Below are 22,162 nucleotides of genomic sequence, written 5' to 3'. Positions count from 1 at the left end.
AGTTTGTTTTTTCTTCTCATAAGAGTGCAACACATTAATAGATTAGTAGTGCAGTTCCACTTGGATTTACACCCGGAGTATCCACAACTTCCATATAATTCATATGAATAAGTGGCTATACACAAGCCTACACTTAAATTGGAATTTCACTCAGGGGGCATGGTTCTTTTCTCACTTCTCCATGTATTTCTCAGGAATAATATCGCAATGTCAGTATAGTTATACATATAAAAGAGATGAGAGAGAAGACTTCATATATCTAATCACAACAAGCTACCAAGGTTTAAGATATCCTAATGACAGCTACTAAAAATATGTATGAAAGTTTATTTTTGGCACCGGCCAAGCCAATATCAGCACTGACAAAGTATGTCCTTTGTGCCTGGTTACTAATGCCTTGCTCCATCCCAAGGTGCTGCAATTCCTTTCCAAAATGTTAGTGTGGATTTCTTCCATGGGACCAGCATTCAGCGCAGCTGCGTTCTCGTACATTTATATCCCTTTGTGGCTGACCTGGACTGCCAGCATAGCAGGGCTGGAAAGTCCATGCATCCTCCTTTCTCCCTGCATATCTGCACCAGAAAAGGTCTGGCCGCACATTTGCAAAAATGTCTGCTCACCCAAACCTCTCTGAACAGTGTTTCATATTTTGACACCATTTGGACACAAGTATATAAGACAGCAGAGAGGTCAAAAGAGCTTTCCTGATAAAAATGGAGGTATAAAGTCTCAAAATATTGTGTCTGGCTGTTAAATGCAGGAGTTGGACAATAGTTCAAATATATGTAGTCAAATATTTTCTTATGTTTTTATATGAATATTTGAGGAAAAAATGTCTGTACTCTGAGACTTCTAGGGATTGCATTATTGAATATAGTGTTATTTATAGACACAGAAAATATATCATTTTGCCCTCTTGGTAGTGTTCATAACTGCTTCAGTTGAGCTGAAGTTTAAAAAAGAAATTGAAAAGAGTGTTAATGAAAAATGCTCTTAAAGTACTAAAAAAAATCTTTGACTTTTTTACACATACATTTATTTGAAAAGCATCTGAATATTATCTTCAGAATTGCCAAAACATCTATGTACATTTTTGTTTCAAAATTTCTCAAATCAAGAATCAGAGCTGTTTCCAAATGGTCAAAATTTATTGTTTCAGGAGACCTCAGTCATTTTTTTTTTGTCTGATAGTTCCACATACATAAGGAGATTAATGTTCTGTTTCAATCCTAAATATTGTTTTATATATCGAATGAACTATTTTCCACCAAACCTGAGTTCCACACTTATTTGAGAGTCCTGCAAATGGAGAGCCTTGCATCTGTGAATAATTAGTGAAACCAAAGAAGTTAATTTCAATTTCAATTATACCCAAGAAGAATTGGAAATTTATCAAAAGTTTCTAAGTTTTCAGTGCTCAGACAAATAGGAAAGATGCCAGGTACTTCTTACAATGGTGAAAATGGATATTTACTCCTTGTCTCAGGTTTAGAGATTGACTGAGACATTCTGACTGCTATAATAAACATCAGAAGGTGGGATATTTGGAAAGAATCAATGAACAGAATGCTGAATTGAAGTTATTGATGATATACTACCTCCAATCTATGAGCAAACACATGCAAAAAATCAACATTTTAATTATCTCTTTTAAATCTACTACTTAACCATATTTATAATAAGCCTTCCTTTACTCTTTGATTATAAATAAGTAAAAAAGCAGTGAAATACAATTTACTTAAATGTATATCTCTAAAAATCTGGGGTGGGCAATGAATAACTAATTGCATTAGTTGCATCTTTTTTTCAGCAATAAAATACAGTCCCTGAGTTAAAAGGTGGCTCTAACACATTGATATTAAACACAATCAAAATTTAAGTCCTTCCCATGAACCACGGGTAAAACATATACCTATAAGCTGTTTTTCTGGTGTAGAGAAGCCAAGATTTCATGTTAGATCAAATCATGTAGATTAAATGTCAACAGACATAAACTTCAAGTAGGACTTGAAGACTTGATTACTGGATTATGCTGAACTGTTCTAATTCTTCTTAAATCTTTTATATATGTCTTTTGATGTCCTTAAGTCTTATCTATGATGATAAGTTATTGTGTGATGACATAAGTATAAAGAAGCCCCCCCAAATCAAACTTTTTAATAAAACAACTATTAGGAAACAAGTGCTTCCTTAAAACAAAAAATTGTTGTCATAATCTAGAAGTGTTTGAAGTGATTAACAGATGCATTACAGTGGATAGGACACGGTAATGTGATAATAAACATTTACCTCTATTTAAAGGTCATATATTCTTTTGAGAAGGACCAATGACTACAGTCAGTGCACGGGGCAATTTCTAAGTGGTTGGTTGTGTTTCTGTTCTTACAAAAAAAAATAAAAAAATCTGCCATTCAGTAATGTCTGGGCATTTGTAGATAGGGCATCCTCCTGCTATACAATTTCATAGTTTAGCACAGCTGTCCTTCATGATAATTCTCTTCTGGTATTTTGTATTTCTAATTTTTCCTTCCTCCATGTTGATCTGGAATGCCTTTACAATAGGTATGTGTATGTGCAGTTTATATTACTGTTCCTTTTTTTTTTTTTCCCCCCCTTAACAAAATATAAGCTGCATCAAAAGGCCACTTAATGTTTACATTGAAAGAAGCTACTTGATAGCTTCTTGGCTTCAAGCAAAGACAGGCATATTTCCACTGATGTCCTTGGTGTGGTCCTGTAGCATGTTTCTGAACAAAAGCTGAAAGTTTAAGTGTGTGTGATGACTTTTTCCCTCAGACTTCTTTTCTGTGCATACCTCTAAATCTGCAGTAAGGGGAGAGCAGTGATGTGTGCAGTTTGTATTTCTGTTGTCATTAACCAAACTGAAAACTTTTTTTTTTTTTTAAGTAAAAATGTTTTTAAATTAATAGAAGGAAAAACTTTAATTTTAGAATCTGTGATATAACAATGTGGTTCATGGTCTTTTGTCATATGCATTTCTCTGATGCATAATTCAGAAATGTGTCACAGCATATCCCAGTCTCCCAGGCTTTCTTCTTGTGATAGTTTTCTTTTTTTTTTTTTTTTGGTTCTGAATGGATCCAAGCATCACAGGAGTGATTCTAATCATTATGTTTTCCAGTTGTGTTTTTTTTTTTTCTTTTTTTTTTTTCTCTCAATTTAGTAATAATTCAGAAAACCATTTTCCAGGGACTCTTAATTAGTTCTCTGAAAATTAAACACACAGACACCATAACTACCTCACTTTTCCCCATGACATCTATCGTTATTAAATGACTCTAGTAACCACAGTCATTGGAAATCCTGTTGGGATTTAACAAGTGGACATATGCTACTCTATATTAGAGGAAGCAGAGGGGAGCAAAACACACCTGGAAACCTGTCAAATGTGGGCAGAGCTGAGAGTTTACTACATCCGCCCTTTTCGTATCCTGTATCCCTGGGAGATCTTTGTGCAAGGGGAAACCTCATTAGCTGCAAGTGAGGAAGTAGCGATACTGGGTGAAAACTTGGGATCCGGGATGTTTTCCATCAGGAAGGTATTTGTTACTGGCACTCAGCCTATTTGTAATTCCCTTTTTCTCCCTGCAAATCTCCACAGGTCCAGAACTGAGCAAGTCCATTTTTCCAACTGTTTTTTTTTTTTTTCTTTTTTACTGGGAAGGAGAAGATGCAACAATGCACAGGCCTTTCTTCTGTGCCTGGTTTGCTCTCTGTGTGCTTGATGAGCCCTGAAGGGCTATAAAAAGAAGGAAATACTGTGATATTAGTTCTTTGAAAGATACAGATTTCAATGTGGCCTTCACTTTGGTTGTGTGTGTATGCTTGCAGTTTGTACATACAAAAGGTCTCCAGAACTCCTAAGCTGAATGGCTTCCTAATGTTCTTAATTTTTGTCTTGAATTCTCAACATATTATTTTCAGTTTTGTATGTTGCTATAAGTAAATATGTATTTATGTAAATAAGTAATATATATGTAAATAAGTAAATATGCATTTACTCAGGTATTTAAGTATAGGGTATTTGGTGACTTATACAAATAATACCACATTTTATTTCCTTTGCAAATTCTTCTTGCAAAGAACTTATCTTGGATTTTGAAATGGAGAACTCTGTATAATGGATGGAAAGCACCTTCATGTGATGATGCTGAAGAAGAGTGTGGATCACAGCTGCAAGGCTACACTGTTGTTTGTAGTTCAGTGGGAACTTGTACCCCTTGCCTCACCCAGTGGCCAAGGGATCCAAAACAGCAATTTTTTCCCCTTATTGATAACTTCCTGCTTCTCTGAGAGGTTGCCAACACCTGTGTTAGAAGATCTGCATGAAAAAAATCCAGAAAAATAATCCTAACTCATGAAACATTTAGGTTTTATCATAAAATCCAGTGAAGGTCAGGATTTCTTCGCGGCTATTTAGAGAGGACTTTATGAATCTTGTTCCTCAATCATGCACAATGCATTATCTGTGCTTCCAGTCTCTGCATTCTTGTAAGGAACAGCTTGTTTGTTGTATACTATGTATGTAAGAGACAGCTTATTTGTTGTGTGCTCCTGCAATTGCTTGCAGGAGCTAGTTAAGCAGCTATTCAGTAGCACTTAACAATATATTTTCTTTCTATATTGTGGAAGCCATAAATTTTGAAACCTCTAGTTCTAAGACCAGAAAAGTGGGAGCATAGAAACCTCAAAGGTCTTGATTGCCTGCTTTGGACAATGTGTCCTCCATATCTTTCAGGCCTCAACACTCTTTGGGTAAGGAGAGAAGAGACTGCTTGGCCCTTGGTTCAATCCATGGTGCATGGCTATTTCTGCATGGCTATATTAACCTTGCAAGACAGCTCTTTTTGCTGGGCTAACACCTACACTTTTCTTTTTTTCTTTTTTTTTTTTTTTTTCCTGCATGGGAAGGGAAAGGAAATTAAGGAAATTAAACTGCTGGAAGTTGCAGCTAAACTTTGTAGCTAAGTATGCTCTATTAGTCTCCAGTCTGTAAAGCGTGATCTTCTCCTCTTTTTTTTTTTTTTTTTTGACTTTCCTTAGTCTCTCATTATTACTCCCTGTAAGACTATGAGATGATGATTTTCTTAAAACATTCATATCAGTTCAAAATTTGTTTTCCTTCTCTCTCTCTCTCTTTTTTTTTGGCAGGTTGTCCTCCCAGAGATGTTGTTTTACCAGTTGAAGAGTGAACTCATAAAGGACAAGCCAATTGCTTCTTTTTAACCATTAGCATTCATGTTTCCTATAGCTGTTGCTTTTCAATAAGGTCTAGACATGTAAAGTTATTCTGGTATATTCTCTGAAGTATTTAATCACCTACAGACAGGCATGGGGATCTTCAAAAATTTCTGAATTAGTTCAGAATGTGACAACAATATATTTATTTTACCACTGAAACACCATATCAAAAGAAGGGCTTACATTTTCTGTCTTCCAGTGACTTCAGATCAGGACTTGGTGCCTTGCTAGATATGCCTGTACTTAACACAAGATACTTGGATGGATTCCAGGGCCACTGGGTGAGATTATTTACTGTGTTATATAGGTGGTGAGTCTAAATGATCCAATGATCTTATGCCCAAAATCTCTTATTCTACATAATATTCTTGACCTTTTCCTCTGTCACTCATTTATCTGCACTTAGAAAAGGCTGACGTGGCTTATTTTACTGATGGCATACTGTGTCCTAGTATCATCGTTAATGTGATACAATTCTTTATTCAGTCATTAAAGCACTATTAAAGACCTCAATATTGGCTTTTATATGGTCACTGGAAGAATTTTAAGCAGATTATTATTACTCTTACACCATCTTGCACTATTCAGCAAACTCTAAGCAGCAATTGCAAAGTGGGTTACTTACCATCAAACCTTTACACAGTAAGCTGGTGAAATATGTTTCAGAGATATAATTCACCCATCCACCAGAGCACAATAAAACACCATCTTTAGTTCTGATTTTATTGGTTCTGTCTGTTTTCATCTGGTGCCTGAACATTTTATCTTGTCATACTTTTTTTTTTTTTAATGCAATAAAAAGAGCAGACAGGATTTTACCCTTTATTTTAACTGTTTTGCCACATTTAGAGGTAAATAACAGCCACTTTTTGTGTTGTATGTTTTCAGACTTTCCAAAGAAGAAAATGTTTTGATAATAAGCGTTCTCCACCAGATCTAAACAAGGTTTAATAGGAATAGCCTTTTCCTATCTTTTTTTTTTTTTTTTTCTCTGATGTACCTGCAAAAGCAAGGGAAGGCTGTTAGAAACGGAATGAAGGAACTGCACTTCCCTACAGTAGATCTGCATATTGAAACAATTGTCAGCAGTCCCTACCCCATAGAAATCTCCCCTTGTGTCATTTCCTCCCCCTGCCTCCACATCACCTTACTTTGTCAACATCTAAAATTACTATGGAAGTGGATGCATGTGTCCTTATTCCTTTGGTTTACAGCTGTATTCCCAAGACAGCGACACAATCCATTAGGGCTGGTCCACTAACCACATCCTGCTATCCTCCCATCTGCTATCCAGACCACCAGGAGACTCCCCTCCCCACCAGAAAGGTGGTAAAGATGGTGCCTGTCAGCTTGTGCCCTGCATAGATGGCTTCCAAAGTGTGGTAGTGCTTAAATGCAGGTCTCAGCCTGCAAACATGAGTTCAGATTCAGACATCAAGTTTTAGGTACTGCATCCCCTGGCTTAGTAGGATACATCTGTGGGAGCTAAGCACCTGTGTTTCTTCATGCATTTTAAAGGGAAATGTTCATACAACATAAATTAGGGAAACACCTAACTTAACCAATCAGAAATGCCCTCAGCCATGTCTAAAATGCTGCCAGAGTGCATCTCCACACCAGATTTTCAGAATTTCTGTTGTGGTTTAGCCCGGCTGGCAGTCAAACACCACACAGCCGTTCGCTCACCCTCCCCCCTCCCTCTCCGGGATGGGGGAGAGAAACGGGAAAGTGAAGCCTGTGAGTTGAGATAAAGACAGTTTATTAAGACAGGGAAAAGAATAACAACAACAATAATAATAATAATAGTATTAATAGTAATAATGTGTACGAAATAAGTGATGCACAATGCAATTGCTCACCACCCGTTGACCGATGCCCAGCCTATCCCCGAGCAGCCGGCCACACCTCCACCCCGGCTAGCCACCCCTATATATTGTTCAGCATGACATCAGATGGTATGGAATACCCCTTTGGCCAGTTTGGGTCAGCTGTCCTGGGTCTGTCCCCTCCCAGCTTCTGCTGCATCCCTAGCCTGCTCGCTAGCAGGACAGAGAGAGGCTGAAAAGTCCTTGGCTTGGTGTAAGCACTGCTCTACAACAATTAAAACATCAGCATGTTATCAGCGCTCTTCTCATTCTAATCCAAAACATAGCACCCTGCCAGCTACTAGGAGGAAAATTAACTCTGTCCTAACTGAAACCAGGACAGATATCCACCCCTTATTCCATACCATTTATGTCATGCTCAGGTTACACTCTTTCCAATACTTTCTAATTAATCACCATTTTCATCTATGATATATAGCAACCATGGTAGCGATGACATACAGTGTTATATGATAATTAACATATTATAATTCAACTCATGGGCTATTCTCACCCAGTATTAGGTCCCCTTGAGGTACACACCGGACCTCCCCATTCTCTTGCATTACCCACCAAGTGCATCCAGGTCCCCGAGCAAAAGCAATCCCACGAATGGGCTTGCCTTTTCCTGAGGCGGGAGTAGCCCAGACTGTCTTACCCAGCATGTTTCTTACGTGCACTACAGGAACTTTATCCCCTTCTACAGTGCGTAACAGGTTTGATTGGGCAGGTCCAGCTCGGTTGGCAGATCCTCTAGTATTGACTAACCAGGTGGCCTTTGCCAGATGTGTTTCCCAATTTTTGAATGTCCCAGCACCCATTGCTTTCAGTGTAGTCTTTAACAGTCCATTGTATCGTTCAACTTTCCCGGAGGCTGGTGCATGATAAGGGATGTGATACACCCACTCAATACCATGTTCTTTGGCCCAAGTGTCTATAAGGTTGTTTCGGAAATGAGTCCCATTGTCTGACTCAATTCTTTCTGGGGTGCCATGTCGCCATAGGACTTGCTTTTCAAGGCCCAGGATAGTGTTCCGGGCGGTGGCATGGGGCACAGGATATGTTTCCAGCCATCCGGTGGTTGCTTCCACCATTGTAAGTACGTGGCGCTTGCCGTTGCGGGTTTGGGGGAGTGTGATGTAATCAATCTGCCAGGCCTCTCCATATTTGTATTTCAGCCATCGTCCTCCATACCAGAGAGGCTTTGACCGTTTGGCTTGTTTAATTGCAGCACATGTTTCACAATCATGAATAACCTGTGCTATAGTGTCCATGGTCAGGTCCACCCCTCAGTCACGAGCCCATCTGTATGTTGCATCTCTACCTTGATGGCCTGAGGTGTCATGGGCCCATCGGGCTATAAATAATTCACCTTTATGTTGCCAGTCCAGGTCCACCTGAGCCACTTCAATCTTAGCAGCCTGATCCACCTGCTGGTTGTTTTGATGTTCTTCAGTAGCCCGATTCTTGGGCACATGAGCATCTACATGGCGTACCTTTACAACCAGGTTCTCTACCCGGGCAGCAATATCTTGCCACAATGCAGCAGCCCAGATGGGTTTGCCCCGGCGTTCCCAGTTGTTCTGCTTCCATTGTTGTAGCCACCCCCACAGGGCATTTGCTACCATCCATGAATCAGTATAGAGATAGAGAACTGGCCACTTTTCTCGTTCAGCAATATCTAAGGCCAGCTGAACGGCTTTCACTTCTGCAAACTGACTCGATTCACCTTCTCCCTCAGCAGCTTCTGCAACTCGTCGTGTAGGACTCCATACAGCAGCTTTCCATCTCCGATGCTTTCCCACAATACGACAGGACCCATCAGTGAACAGGGCATATTTCTTCTCATTTTCTGGTAGCTTGTTGTACAGTGGGGCTTCTTCAGCACGGACTACCTCCTCCTCTGACGATATCCCAAAGTACTTGCCTTCTGGCCAGTCCATAATCACTTCCAGGATTCCTGGGCGACTGGGGTTTCCTATTCGAGCCCGCTGAGTAATCAGTGCAACCCACTTGCTCCATGTAGCATCAGTTGCATGATGTGTAGAGGGGACCCTTCCTCTGAACATCCAACCCAGTACCGGCAGTCGGGGTGCCAGGAGGAGCTGCGCTTCAGTACCGACCACTTCCGAAGCAGATCGAACTCCCTCATATGCTGCCAATATCTCCTTTTCGGTTGGAGTATAGCGGGCCTCAGATCCTCTGTATCCCCGACTCCAAAACCCCAGGGGTCGACCTCGAGTTTCCCCAGGTTCTTTCTGCCAGAGGCTCCAGGTGGGGCCATTCTCCCCGGCTGCGGTGTAGAGCACATTCTTTACATCTGGTCCTGTTCGGACTGGCCCAAGGGCTACTGCATGAACTATTTCTTGTTTAATTTGTTCAAAGGCTTGTCGTTGCTCAGGGCCCCATTCAAAAGCATTCTTCTTACGAGTTACTTGGTAGAGCGGGTTTACAATCAGACTGTAATTTGGAATATGCATTCTCCAAAACCCCACGACACCTAGGAAAGTTTGTGTTTCCTTCTTGCTAGTTGGTGGAGACATAGCTGTTATTTTGTTGATCACATCCATTGGAATTTGACGACGTCCATCTTGCCATTTTATTCCTAAAAACTGGATCTCTCGTGCAGGTCCTTTAACTTTATTTTGTTTTATGGCAAAACCGGCCTTCAGAAGGATTTGGACTATTTTCTTCCCTTTCTCGAAAACTTCCTCTGCAGTGTCACCCCACACAATGATGTCATCGATGTACTGCAGGTGTTCAGGAGCCTCCCCCTGCTCCAGCGCAGACTGGATCAGACCATGGCAAATGGTAGGGCTATGTTTCCACCCCTGGGGCAGCCGATTCCAAGTATATTGGACTCCCCTCCAAGTGAAAGCAAACTGTGGCCTGCACTCTGCTGCTAGAGGGATGGAGAAAAATGCATTAGCAATATCAATTGTGGCATACCACTTGGCTGCCTTTGATTCCAGTTCGTACTGGAGTTCTAGCATGTCCGGCACTGCAGCACTCAGTGGTGGCGTGACTTCGTTCAGGCCACGATAGTCCACTGTTAGTCTCCACTCACCATTGGACTTTCGCACTGGCCATATGGGACTATTAAAAGGTGAATGGGTCTTGCTGATCACTCCTTGGCTCTCCAGTTGACGAATTAGCTCGTGGATGGGAATCAGGGAGTCTCGGTTGGTGCGATATTGCCGCCGGTGCACAGTTGTGGTAGCGATTGGCACTTGCTGTTCTTCAACCCTCAGCAACCCCACAACAGAAGGGTCCTCTGAGAGACCGGGCAAGGTAGACAACTGTTTAATGTCCTCTGTCTCTAAGGCAGCTATGCCAAAAGCCCAGCGGAACCCTTTTGGGTCCTTGAAATATCCTCTTCTAAGATAGTCTATGCCAAGGATGCACGGAGCATCCGGGCCAGTCACAATACGGTGCTTTTGCCACTCATTTCCGGTTAGACTCACTTCAGCTTCCAATACAGTTAACTGCTGGGATCCCCCTGTCACGCCATAAATACAGATGGGCTCTGGCCCTTTACAGCTGGATGGCATTAGAGTACATTGTGCACCGGTGTCTACTAGAGCCTTATACTTCTGTGCGTCAGACGTGCCAGGCCATCGAATCCACACAGTCCAATAAACTCGGTTGTCCCTTTCCTCCCCCTGGCTGGAGGCAGGGCCCCTCTAGTCCTGGTCAGAATCTTCATTTCTGTGTTTAAAAGACTGCCTGCTAGAAGTTGGAGCAGCAAACTTTTCAGAGAACCCCTTTCTCCCGATTGTTTTCTTTTGCAACTCACGTACCCGTGCCTCTAGGGTCTCAGTAGATTTTCCATCCCATTTTCTCATGTCCTCTCCATGGTCACGTAGGTAAAACCACAGGGTGGTGCGGGGTGTGTACCCACCACATTGTCTTCTTTGCACGGATGCACGTTTACCCCTAATAGCTGAGACGCTGGTTTGTACAGGTGGGGAAGAAAATACACTCTCTTTAAGTTGGTGGACCTCTTCAATAAGTTTCTCCAAAGTATTCTCTTTTAGTTGGTGGCCACTGGTTTGTTCAGGTGGGGGGGAAGATAAATTCTCTTTAAGTTGGTGGAACTCTTCAGAGAGTTTCTCCACAGCCGAGACGCAGGCCTGTAGGGAAGAGGAGAGATTTCCTTCGTACTCCCGGAGTTGTTTAGCCATGTCACCCACTGTGGGATCTTCACCGTTTTTCCAGGTTATTATTGCCAATGTGCTGGCCCATGTTGATGGTGCATTCCGTACAAACTTCCGCCATATGGGTCGAGTACACTGGACTTCATCTGGATCTGTGGATGTTTGTGCATCGTTTAAGTCCTTATAAATTACTTCCCGTACGGCTAATTCCCTCAGGTACTGAATTCCCTTCTCCATGGTGGTCCACTTGACTGGTACACATACAAGTTCTTCCTTGTAGGGATACCTTCCCTTCACAGCTAACAGGAGACGCCTCCAGAGGCTGTGAGATCGTGCTCCATCTCCAATTGCTTTGTCAATGCTTGCATCTCTAGCAAGGGATCCCAACCGCTTGGCTTCCCTGCCCTCTAATTTCACACCATTGGCTCCAGTGTCCCAGCACCGGAGCAGCCAGGTGACAAGCTGTTCACCTATACAGCGACCAAAATCTTTTCGCACATCTCGTAGCTCACGCTGGTATAGGGTTCGGGTAGTTACTGTTGACTTACTGACATCCTCATCCTCATCTTCATCCTCCTGCACACTTGATGGCCCAGCCTCGTCTTCTCCAGACCCAGACTTAGCAGAAGACTTTCTGCGTTCTAAACGACCTGCGTCTCTATACCACTTTTTCACCTTTTCTACAGGGGCAACTTGCACTGCTACAGCTCGCCTCTCCGACCCAGCCACAGGGTCTGCCACAGGGATTGGAATACCCTCTGCAGGGTCAACTTGCACTGCTACAGTTCGTTTCTCCGACCCAGCCACAGGGTCTGCCACAGGGGTTGGAGTACCCTCTGCAGGGGCAACTTGCACTGCTACAGTTCGTTTCTCTGACCCAGCCACAGGGTCTGCTACAGGGGTTGGAGTACCCTCTGCAGGGGCAACTTGCACTGCTACAGTTCGTTTCTCTGACCCAGCCACAGGAGTGGGAATGGCTGCGGGAGCTGGAGCCGGAATGGCTGCGGGAGCTGGAGCCGGAACGGCTGCGGGAGCTGGAACGGCTGCGGGAGCTGGAGCCGGGACAGCTGCGGGAGCTGGAGCCAGAACGGCTGCGGGAGCTGGAGCCGGGACGGCTGCGGGAGCTGGAACGGCTGCGGGAGCTGGAATGGCTGCGGGAGCTGGAGCCGGGACAGCTGCGGGAGCTGGAGCCGGAACGGCTGCGGGAGCTGGAGCCGGGACGGCTGCGGGAGCTGGAACGGCTGCGGGAGCTGGAACGGCTGCGGGAGCTGGAGCCGGGACAGCTGCAGGAGCTGGAGCTGGAACGGCTGCGGGAGCTGGAGCCGGAACGGCTGCGGGAGCTGGAGCCGGGACGGCTGCGGGAGCTGGAACGGCTGCGGGAGCTGGAACGGCTGCGGGAGCTGGAGCCGGGACAGCTGCGGGAGCTGGAGCCGGAACGGCTGCGGGAGCTGGAGCCGGAACGGCTGCGGGAGCTGGAGCTGGGACGGCTGCGGGAGCTGGAGCTGGAGTGGCTGCAGGAGCCGGGACTGGAACGGCCGCAGGGTCTGTCACTAGGTTGATAGTAGCATCAATTGCAGCTCGATAGGCACAAGCCAGACCCCAGCACGCCACAGTGATTTGTGTCACTTTGGAACTGCCAGAGTCATGACACCTTTTTTTCAAGCATTCTACCAGTTTTTTAGGATTTTGCAGTTGTTCAGGGGTGAATGTCCAAAACACTGGAGGTGCCCACTGCCCTAGAAACCTGCCCATATCCTCCCACACTCCCTGCCACTCGCAAATATCCCGCCTCAAGACAGATCTCCGGATGAGATTCCTAAGTAGTTGTTTAACCTTAAACAAAACCTGAAGCGCATTCAGGAGACATAACAACAAGAACATGCTGGTCTGAGTATCCCAAGGATATTCAACATCTTGGAGAGCTACCGTAACTAGCTCGGGGGATAAGAGGGTGGTGAAGGAGGAAGGGAGAGTGAACAGGTAGGAAAAAATATCTTCCCCTGTCCCCTCCAGAGACTGACTCCCTGATGAAAAAAGGCAATAGGTGTAATTGCTAATAGTTTCTGAGATATGGTTTCCGAAGTATAGAGTCGACGACAGTGCTGAGTACAAATACCAGGTTAGAGTCATGACCAGATACTTCATCATTTCATAAGCCATCGTTACACCACACAGTACCATAACAATCTTAAACCAGGGCCCGGAAAGGGTAAACAGCACGACAGGGAGCACATACAGAAAGTAACTTGCTATAAAACTCAATTTGGGAAACAGGCACAGCAGACTTGAGATTAAGGCAATCAACATTGTGACTAGCAACTATTAAGCAGGTCGAATGCTTATACCAATTTTAGTTTAACACACTCTGGTCAAATCTGTCGATATCTCAACCCTTCGTGCCCCACGTTGGGCGCCAAATGGGCTGTTGTGGTTTAGCCCGGCTGGCAGTCAAACACCACACAGCCGTTCGCTCACCCTCCCCCCTCCCTCTCCGGGATGGGGGAGAGAAACGGGAAAGTGAAGCCTGTGAGTTGAGATAAAGACAGTTTATTAAGACAGGGAAAAGAATAACAACAATAATAATAATAATAATAGTATTAATAGTAATAATGTGTACGAAATAAGTGATGCACAATGCAATTGCTCACCACCCGTTGACCGATGCCCAGCCTATCCCCGAGCAGCCGGCCACCCCCCCCCCCCCGGCTAGCCACCCCTATATATTGTTCAGCATGACATCAGATGGTATGGAATACCCCTTTGGCCAGTTTGGGTCAGCTGTCCTGGGTCTGTCCCCTCCCAGCTTCTGCTGCATCCCTAGCCTGCTCGCTAGCAGGACAGAGAGAGGCTGAAAAGTCCTTGGCTTGGTGTAAGCACTGCTCTACAACAATTAAAACATCAGCATGTTATCAGCGCTTTTCTCATCCTAATCCAAAACATAGCACCCTGCCAGCTACTAGGAGGAAAATTAACTCTGTCCTAACTGAAACCAGGACATATGGGTTGATCTGAACTGATTTCTGTCCCTGGGGGTCAGGACTTTGAATCGCATCCTGAATCTGGGTGCTTAGTATCCCTTTCCTATGAAAGAAGAAGTCCCTCTTTAACTTATCTAAACACTGAAAAACTTTTTCAGCACATGGCAAGATCAATTCCCCTCAGCTCGGAGGACACCAGCAGATTTTCTACTCAGTGGTGGACAGAGTATGGGGTCCTCAATTTATTCTATCAAAACTATTGTCCTTTTAATGGAGTAAATAAAAATGAATTCATCCAGGGAGATTCAGTAGCCTAGTGGTTAAGGCACTTCATCAGGAGAGGAAAGATCTGCATTCCAGTCATTACACAGAAGGAGTTTAAATCATGTACATTAGGAATGCGACAAGTGGAGATCCTCACTTACAAGCAGATATGTCTTTTCAGAAACAAGCTGACACTGAGCACCAAAACAGATCACGGAAACTACAATAAAAAGCAGTGTTCTGCCAAAGCTAAAGGGAGAAGAATCTGTCAGGGAGAATGATGGAGCAAGAGGAGTGGTATTATAACAGGCAAAAGGAAAAAAAGAGTGAAAAGTGTGAAAAACTAGAAAAGACTTTAAGGGACATAATGCTGTTTAATGGGGCAGAAAGTGAGAGACAAGTGAATTACAAGCCAGTGTGATGATTAGCATTTTTTCAAGACAATTTGTAAAAGGTGACAAGTTGTAGATTAAATGCTTTGATTTGCCTTTTTCTCACTCTGCCCTTGTACTTATGTCATTCACTTGATGTAATAACTTCTCTTAAGCAGTTGTAGGTTGCAGCATATTTCTGTTGACTTTAAAATAAGGAAAAAAAATCTTCAGAAAAGAATTTGAAGCATGCAGTTCTTTATTGACTAAAGGGTAAAATAAAGAAGTATAGCTGAGTGAAATTTTTGCATGTCATTTGATGAATTAGCATCTGTTTACCATAGGAAGCTCAAAGCAATTTGGTTCAAATAGTCTCAGCCTTTGTCTCATTTCTGAAATTGTATCAAATGAAAATCTTTATTCCTAATTCTTTCAGTGGAGCTTAGATGAACCTCAGATTTCAGATATTCCCATAATGAGAGTCATGGGTATTTAGTTAGTTAGTTTATTTGGGTGGTAGAAGTATCCAGAATGAGAAACAGTAGCAGCTTTGGGATTTTTTTCTTCTTTTCTTCCCTACCTCCTTATCCCTTTCTATCTGACAGAAATGCAGTCCAGGTGAGTAGCAGCAAGGCAACCTACATTAAGTTAGCAAGTAAGGAAGGAAAAGTCTATTTTTCAGGCTTTAGAAGAGCTGATACTAGTAGAAAAACTGCCTGTACTACAAAGCCAAAAGATATCAAGCATCCTAAGATCTGCTTTCACAAATCAACAAAGTACATAAACTAGAAAAAAAAAAAAAAAAAAAAAAAAAAAGCCTTCCTCTGGGCTGTGTCCCTAAGATGAGAAACTGTGAAAGCCTGTAAGTGTAAAGCAAATATGAGATGGTTGTCAGTGTAATGTCAGCTTCTAGCAGACCAGAAATAACTCAGAGGTCTTGGGATGAATTCTCTACTGCCTTGCACATTGTATGGTCATTTAATCAAAACCCAGAATGAATAGTTTCCAGCCAGCCCCAAAACACCACGTCAGATTATGCAGAAAGAGGACTATTGCAGAAATGGTGCTTTGCCAATCTTAAGATCTAAAACAGATAGTAGACAGGGTTCAGCTTGAATAATGACTTGAGTTGCATTCCTTTTTCCTTTTGCATAAAATGTATTTTGGCTTGTGTTTTCTTTCAGCATGCTTCTATAAATCCTCAAGGGACACATCATGGGAGTCCTTCCAAGATCTGACCTTCAGATATTGTCAGAGGTGATGTATGTGCATATATTCTCATATTTTATGTTATGTATTGATAGTAATGGCAACTATCTCTGGTTCTTTTGTGAATAGTTTCACTGTTAGGTATCTAAGATGCATGTGACATCAAAATATAGTTATTTTTCCCTAATATAATATTGAGGTCAGTTCTGTTTATCTAGGGCCTTACAAGTTGCATTGCATAATGATAAGCACACTATACCATTTAAAACTAGTATACTGCAATATTTTCCATCAAAAAATGAAACATGGGTAATAATCTATGATTTGAGGCTATTAATTTGTTTATTGATGCAAAACTACAAGCACTGCTTGACTGATAAGTCACCTCCAAACTCTTGTGGTCAGAAGTAATTCTTTTTGTATATTAGCTGTGTGTTGGGCCTTGATTTTACAGATCTTGTCACTTGCCAGATTGTATGTGGCAGGTTTGTAATACAGCATATCTCCTAATGAGGATTACATGACCACTACGAAAGCAATTTCAATTAGCACTTTGATTAAATGTAAAACTGGACTCCAGTGGTAGTGACCAGTGTCTTATCCACTTAATTGTTTTGTGCACACAGAAATTGTCTGTTTGCTTTGACTCACAAGGATACGTGAGTCTCCTTAGGAAGGAAATTACTTATCCTGTTAACATGCATGTGAATGTGTTTGAGCCCCTGGTACTTTGCTGCAGTTTGAGGGGGCAACCCTCCTTTTGTGGGTCCAAAGGGGAGCCTTCCACCAGCTGCAGTGCAGCCCTGCAGCCAGTGCCCCAATGGACACTACTTGCACTGGGCACGGTGAACCAGCCAGCTGCATACATATCCCCCTGCCTGCAGTCCTACTGAGGAATAATTAATGTACACTCCTCTCCTATAATTAATGCAGTTTCATTTGTCCTGGGGTTTATGCCTTGAGAATCATAGCAGGGATACATCTTCCTATGCAGCACTTAGTGGGCATGTATGTTTATGGCAAAACAAAACTGTAGTGTATATTAGGAATGGGTTTACTTGGGTAAAGGCAAAACAACCAAGTCCATGACTCACAGGAATTAATGATAGTTCCATATAAATGTCTTCCATAAATTAAAATGCATTGAAATGCTGCATTGATGCATAAGAGCATTAACAGAAACATTTGCGTTCTCATACACTCTCCATTTGGTCTTCTAACCATATGAAAATCCAAATCAGTGGGTTTTGTTATAGATTATTTTATGCGTGTGTATATACTTTATATATTTACATAAATATGCCTGAGCAGATCTGAGTATATTGCTGTTAAATTAGTCTAGATTTAGCAAGCACTCAGAAAGCAGACTGGCCAAAGTATGCACAAACATTTTGATTAACTATATGTGTATCTTCTTCAGATCAAAACAGTTTATTCCTTTGGACATATATTTTCTCACACTGAAAATGCCTGGATGTGTAACACAAGTAAATTAATTGCATCATAACAGTTACAGCACTCTTTTTAAAGTCCCTTTAATCATTCTCTACCCAAGTTCAGAAGGACACAAAGGATCAACAAACAGTAGAGTAAATGAGAATGCAAAGACACAAAGTTAATTTCTTTATACCTTTTTTCCAAGGATACAAGCCAACATTACTGCCCTTGGAACATCATCTTTGGACCACTGTTGGCTTTGCAGCATCTCAAAACATTTTCTGGTTTGTTTCCTACCTTTGTGGCAAGTCCTGAGTTTTGCTTGCAGACTTCAGCTTTTAATGAGTGAAAATCAGGATGAAGTTCATCTAAAGACTTTAACCTTTTCCTATTACAGCTGCAGTATTGAATTAAATTAAATAGGGCAAAACTGATCTCCAGTCAAGTCAGCTAGAGCTTTTCTGTTGAATCCATTAGGTTAGTTTTCATGCAATACCCCTAAATTTTAAGGAAAATGTTTCCTGGGTGCTTACTTTGAGATTGACTCATGATATAAAATATTCAGTCATGTAGCACATGATTCCATTAAAGCCATCTGTAACATCTTCATGTTATACTAGGTCTGCATAGTTAAGAATGAAGAAAACTGAATTTCAGATAATGATTCCAGAGAAAGCAAGCTACCCTACTGACTTCAGTAGGGTCACGCTTTCACCTAGTATAGTCTTGTCAGTCCAAGATCATGACCTGCATATGGAGGGTGTCTACAGTTTTAGTGTATAAGAAGGATTTTTACTTTTATTTATTACATTATTTGGGCAAAGATTTAACTTCCAATTGGCATAAACAAGTTATCAGAAGTCAGAAATCCCTTTAACTTTAATGGAGCCATACTGATTTTCACTGCCCGGACACCTGACTTACAGCGTATGTTTGTTATATTATTTTGTTTACTATTAGTTTATTGACCAATTCAGCGCTTGCATCATCCCAGGCATGTATATGTGGTTGGTCTGAAAGAACAATGGGGACAAAAAAACATGCTTATGCCAAAGAAACATCAAAAGTAATATCAATAAGCTACTTCAAATGTGAAAGGGCAGGATCACGAGGGACTGAATAATCGCACTGGTGTGCCTATGTGTGGATGGTTGAGTGGGGAGATTGCTTGCTCCCTTCCCCTTAGTGACACAGGACAAAGACACACCTTGCTTAGTGTCAGGTGAAAGCTGCAGAAAAAGTCTGGACAATTATGGAGCTCCAGTACTTGGGCAGGTGTGTCCTGGATTTTTAGAGCTGCCAGAGAGGACATTTGTCTTCTTGAAGTGTAAAATGACAAATGGTGATTAATTTGCTGATGTTGGTAAATATTTGTGGAGGGCACCGGGGCTATTTGTAGCTTGTGAACCACTGATGAGCTACCTCCTGAAGGACATTTATAGCCCTGTTGCATGTGAGACTGCATTTAGTCACATCGGTTTCACAATTTAAATCTTCATGCTTGGGACTGACAATAGCATTTTTCTAATATTTTCTTGATACAGGGACTGATGACTCCATGGCTTATAATTGACCAAATGCATGTTCCCCACAGTAAGGTAGGGACTGGAACAAATGTAGCAGTTGAGCCAAATAATAAAAGCAGAAAAAGTGGGAGCCAACTTTCCTTCTGTTACTGTGACGTTTAGAATGCAGTTGTCAGATAGACTTTTTCCATTCAAAGTATATTTAGAAATGGACAAGGTAGTTTAGTTTTTCGTGAGTAACTTCAGTACGTCAGTTAGCTTTGATGTATTGCTCAGCGAGGTGGAAAGACGTATGCTCTAGTCTAACATCCGTGCCCTCCAGGTGGGCACTGTGCTGCCTGTGCTCCAGCCTCTGCTGGTAAAGCTCTGGTTTTGTTTGCCTCACCCAAGGGGAAAAGGAGACATAACTTTTCATTTTCTCAGATAAGGCTCACTGGGGAGACACTATTCAGATTACAAAAATTATGATTTCAACCATAGACAGAATATGCGTTGTAGATGTTATGGCCATTTGAGCTGAAGGGAAACTATTTCTGCAGTGTGTGAAGACCTGGGATTTGGGCACAGGTGACCATGGGAACATACTGAATAAAGGTGCTTGAAGACGCTTCTGAGGGCAACTCTGTTTCTTTCTCCACTCCTATCCCTTACTGTTCCTTGGAGCTCAAAGTTCATGTCCACACTGAGTGTTTAGTAAACAAGACCATGTTGTGTTTCCATTAGTAGAGCTGCAGTCTCCTAAAAGGAGCCATACACTTACAGAAGGAGAGAGAGAAAAAAAGAAAAAGAAGGGAGGGAGGAAGGAAGGAAAGAAAAAGGAAGGGAGGAAGGAAGGAAGAAAGGAAGAAAGATGAAAGATAGCATTCATATGCCAGTGTGGCAACCGAAGAGGTAAATGAATTAAATACGGAGAGAGTGAGAAGAGAGGAAGGTCACTGTCCCAAGGGACAATGCCAGATGGCTGCAAGCACAAATTAAGAGTTCTGCAGATAGGAATTTTACTCTCACCCTTTGATTCTTTTAGCATAATTTGCACTGCAGTTTATTTTCATGGCTGTTGGGAGGTTGGTAAAAGGCCAGATTGCTCTAAAGGGAAAATATTTTAATGTGTACATACAGTGGGATATTCAGAGATATTTACATTAAACCTACTCAGATCAGTTATGTCAACTGGGATGACAACAACAACAAATCCACCTGAGGGTCTCTTATAGTTGATATATAAAAATACCCTTTCTCTTTCCCTGCATAAATATAAAGCATATGACTAGATTTCCTGGATGTCAGACACCTCTTATGCTTACCCATATTTCTGTGCTGAATCAGAAATTTCCGTGGTGAAGTGAGGACAATTTGGCTTTGAATAAGGAGAGGAAGAGTCAGTTCTCGTTATCTGGGTCAAGCTCTTTCAGAAATAATCATAGAATCATAGAATATCCCGAGTTGGAAGGGACCCATAAGGATCATCAAGTCCAACTCCTGGCGCCGCACAGGTCTACCCAAAATTTTAGACCATGTGACTAAGTGCACAGTCCAATCGCTTCATAAATTCAGACAGGCTTGGTGCAGTGACTACTTCACTGGGGAGCCTGTTCCAGTGTGCGACCACCCTCTCGGTGAAGAACCTCTTCCTGATGTCCAGCCTAAACCTCTCCTGCCTCAGCTTAACACTGTTCCCACGGGTCCTGTCACTGGTGATTACGGAGAATAGGTCAGCGCCTGCCCCTCCACTCCCCCTCGTGAGGAAGCTGTAGACTGCGATGAGGTCCCCCCTTAGCCTCCTCATCTCCAGGCTGAACAGGCCAAGTGACCTCAGCCGCTCCTCATATGTCTTCCCCTCTAGGCCCTTCACCATCTTCGTTACCCTCCTCTGGACACTCTCCAACAGTTTTACATCCTTTTTGTACTGTGGGTGCCCAGAACTGCACATAGTACTCGAGGTGAGGCCGCACCAGTGCAGAGTAGAGTGGGACAATCACTTCCCTCGACCGACTAGCAATGCTGTGCTTGATGCACCCCAGGATATGGTTGGCCCTCCTGGCTGCCAGGGCACACTGCTGGCTCATATCCAACTTGCTGTCAACCACAACCCCCAGATCCCTCTCTGCGGGGCTGCTCTCCAGCGTCTCATCGCTCAGTCTGTACGTATAGCCAGGGTTGCCCCGTCCCAGGTGCAGGACCCAGCACTTGCTTTTGTTAAAGTTCATGTGGTTGGTGATCGCCCAGCTCTCCAATCTGTCCAGATCTCTCTGCAAGGCCTTTCCACCTTCAGCCGAGTCTACAACTCCTCCAAGTTTGGTGTCAGCAAATTTGCTCAAAACACCTTCTAGTCCTACATACAAATTGTTTATAAAGACATTGAAGAGGACTGGCCCTAAAATGGAGCCTTGAGGGACCCCACTAGTGACCATCCACCAGCCTGATGTGGCCCCATTTACCATAACCCTTTGAGGCCTGCCCGTCAGCCAATTGCTCACCCATCGTATGATGTTTTGTTTAGTTGTACGCTGGACATTTTGTCCAGTAGGATCCTATTGGAAACCATGTCAAAAGCTTTGCTGAAGTCCAAAAAGATCACATCAGCTGGTTTCCCTTGATCAAGTAGATGGGTGATCTTATCATAAAAGGAAATCAAATTTGTTAGGCAGGACCTACCCCTCATGAACCCATGTTGGCTGGGACAAATGAGTGCATTGTCCCCCAGGTGTGCCTCAATAACTTCAAGAATCATCTTCTCCATAATTTTACCAGGCACTGACGTGAGACTGACAGGCCTGTAATTGCTAGGGTCTTCTTTCTTATGCTTCTTGAAAATTGGCACAACATTTGCCAGCTTCCAGTCTATTGGGACCTCTCCAGATTCCCAAGATCATTGAAAAATAATTGAGAGAGGTCCCGCGATGACATCAGCCAGCTCTTTAAGCACCCTGGAATGAATCCCATCCGGACCCATGGACTTGTATGGATCCAGGTGGAGCAGCAAATCCCACACACGTTCAGGGTCGGTTGGGAGTTTATCATTCTCACCGTCACAGTCCTCCAGCTCAGGGCACCCTGGGTCCCAAAGCCCATCAGCAGTGTTGAAGACAGAGG

The 22,162-nt window shown here is 42.8% G+C and overlaps 1 long non-coding RNA gene across 6 annotated transcripts in view; it reads left to right on the top strand.

Moving 5' to 3' along the window:
- Window positions 1–22,162, top strand: part of LOC121069108 — a 97,669-nt gene that overhangs the window by 52,051 nt on the left and 23,456 nt on the right. For 4 of the 6 annotated variants that reach the window (XR_005819268.1, XR_005819269.1, XR_005819270.1 and 1 more), the window contains 2 exons: window positions 5,462–5,543; window positions 16,082–16,154. This is a non-coding gene — a long non-coding RNA (uncharacterized LOC121069108). Of the gene's footprint in view, window positions 1–5,461; window positions 5,544–16,081; window positions 16,160–17,748; window positions 20,512–22,162 lie in introns of those variants that run through there. The other 2 variants (XR_005819267.1, XR_005819266.1) reach the window with 2 other exon arrangements.

Source organism: Cygnus olor, chromosome 4 (assembly GCF_009769625.2).
Source record: "Cygnus olor isolate bCygOlo1 chromosome 4, bCygOlo1.pri.v2, whole genome shotgun sequence".
NCBI lineage: Eukaryota > Metazoa > Chordata > Aves > Anseriformes > Anatidae > Cygnus > Cygnus olor.
The sequence above is the reverse complement of the archived record's forward strand: the minus strand, read 5'-3'. Positions and strand labels throughout refer to the sequence as shown.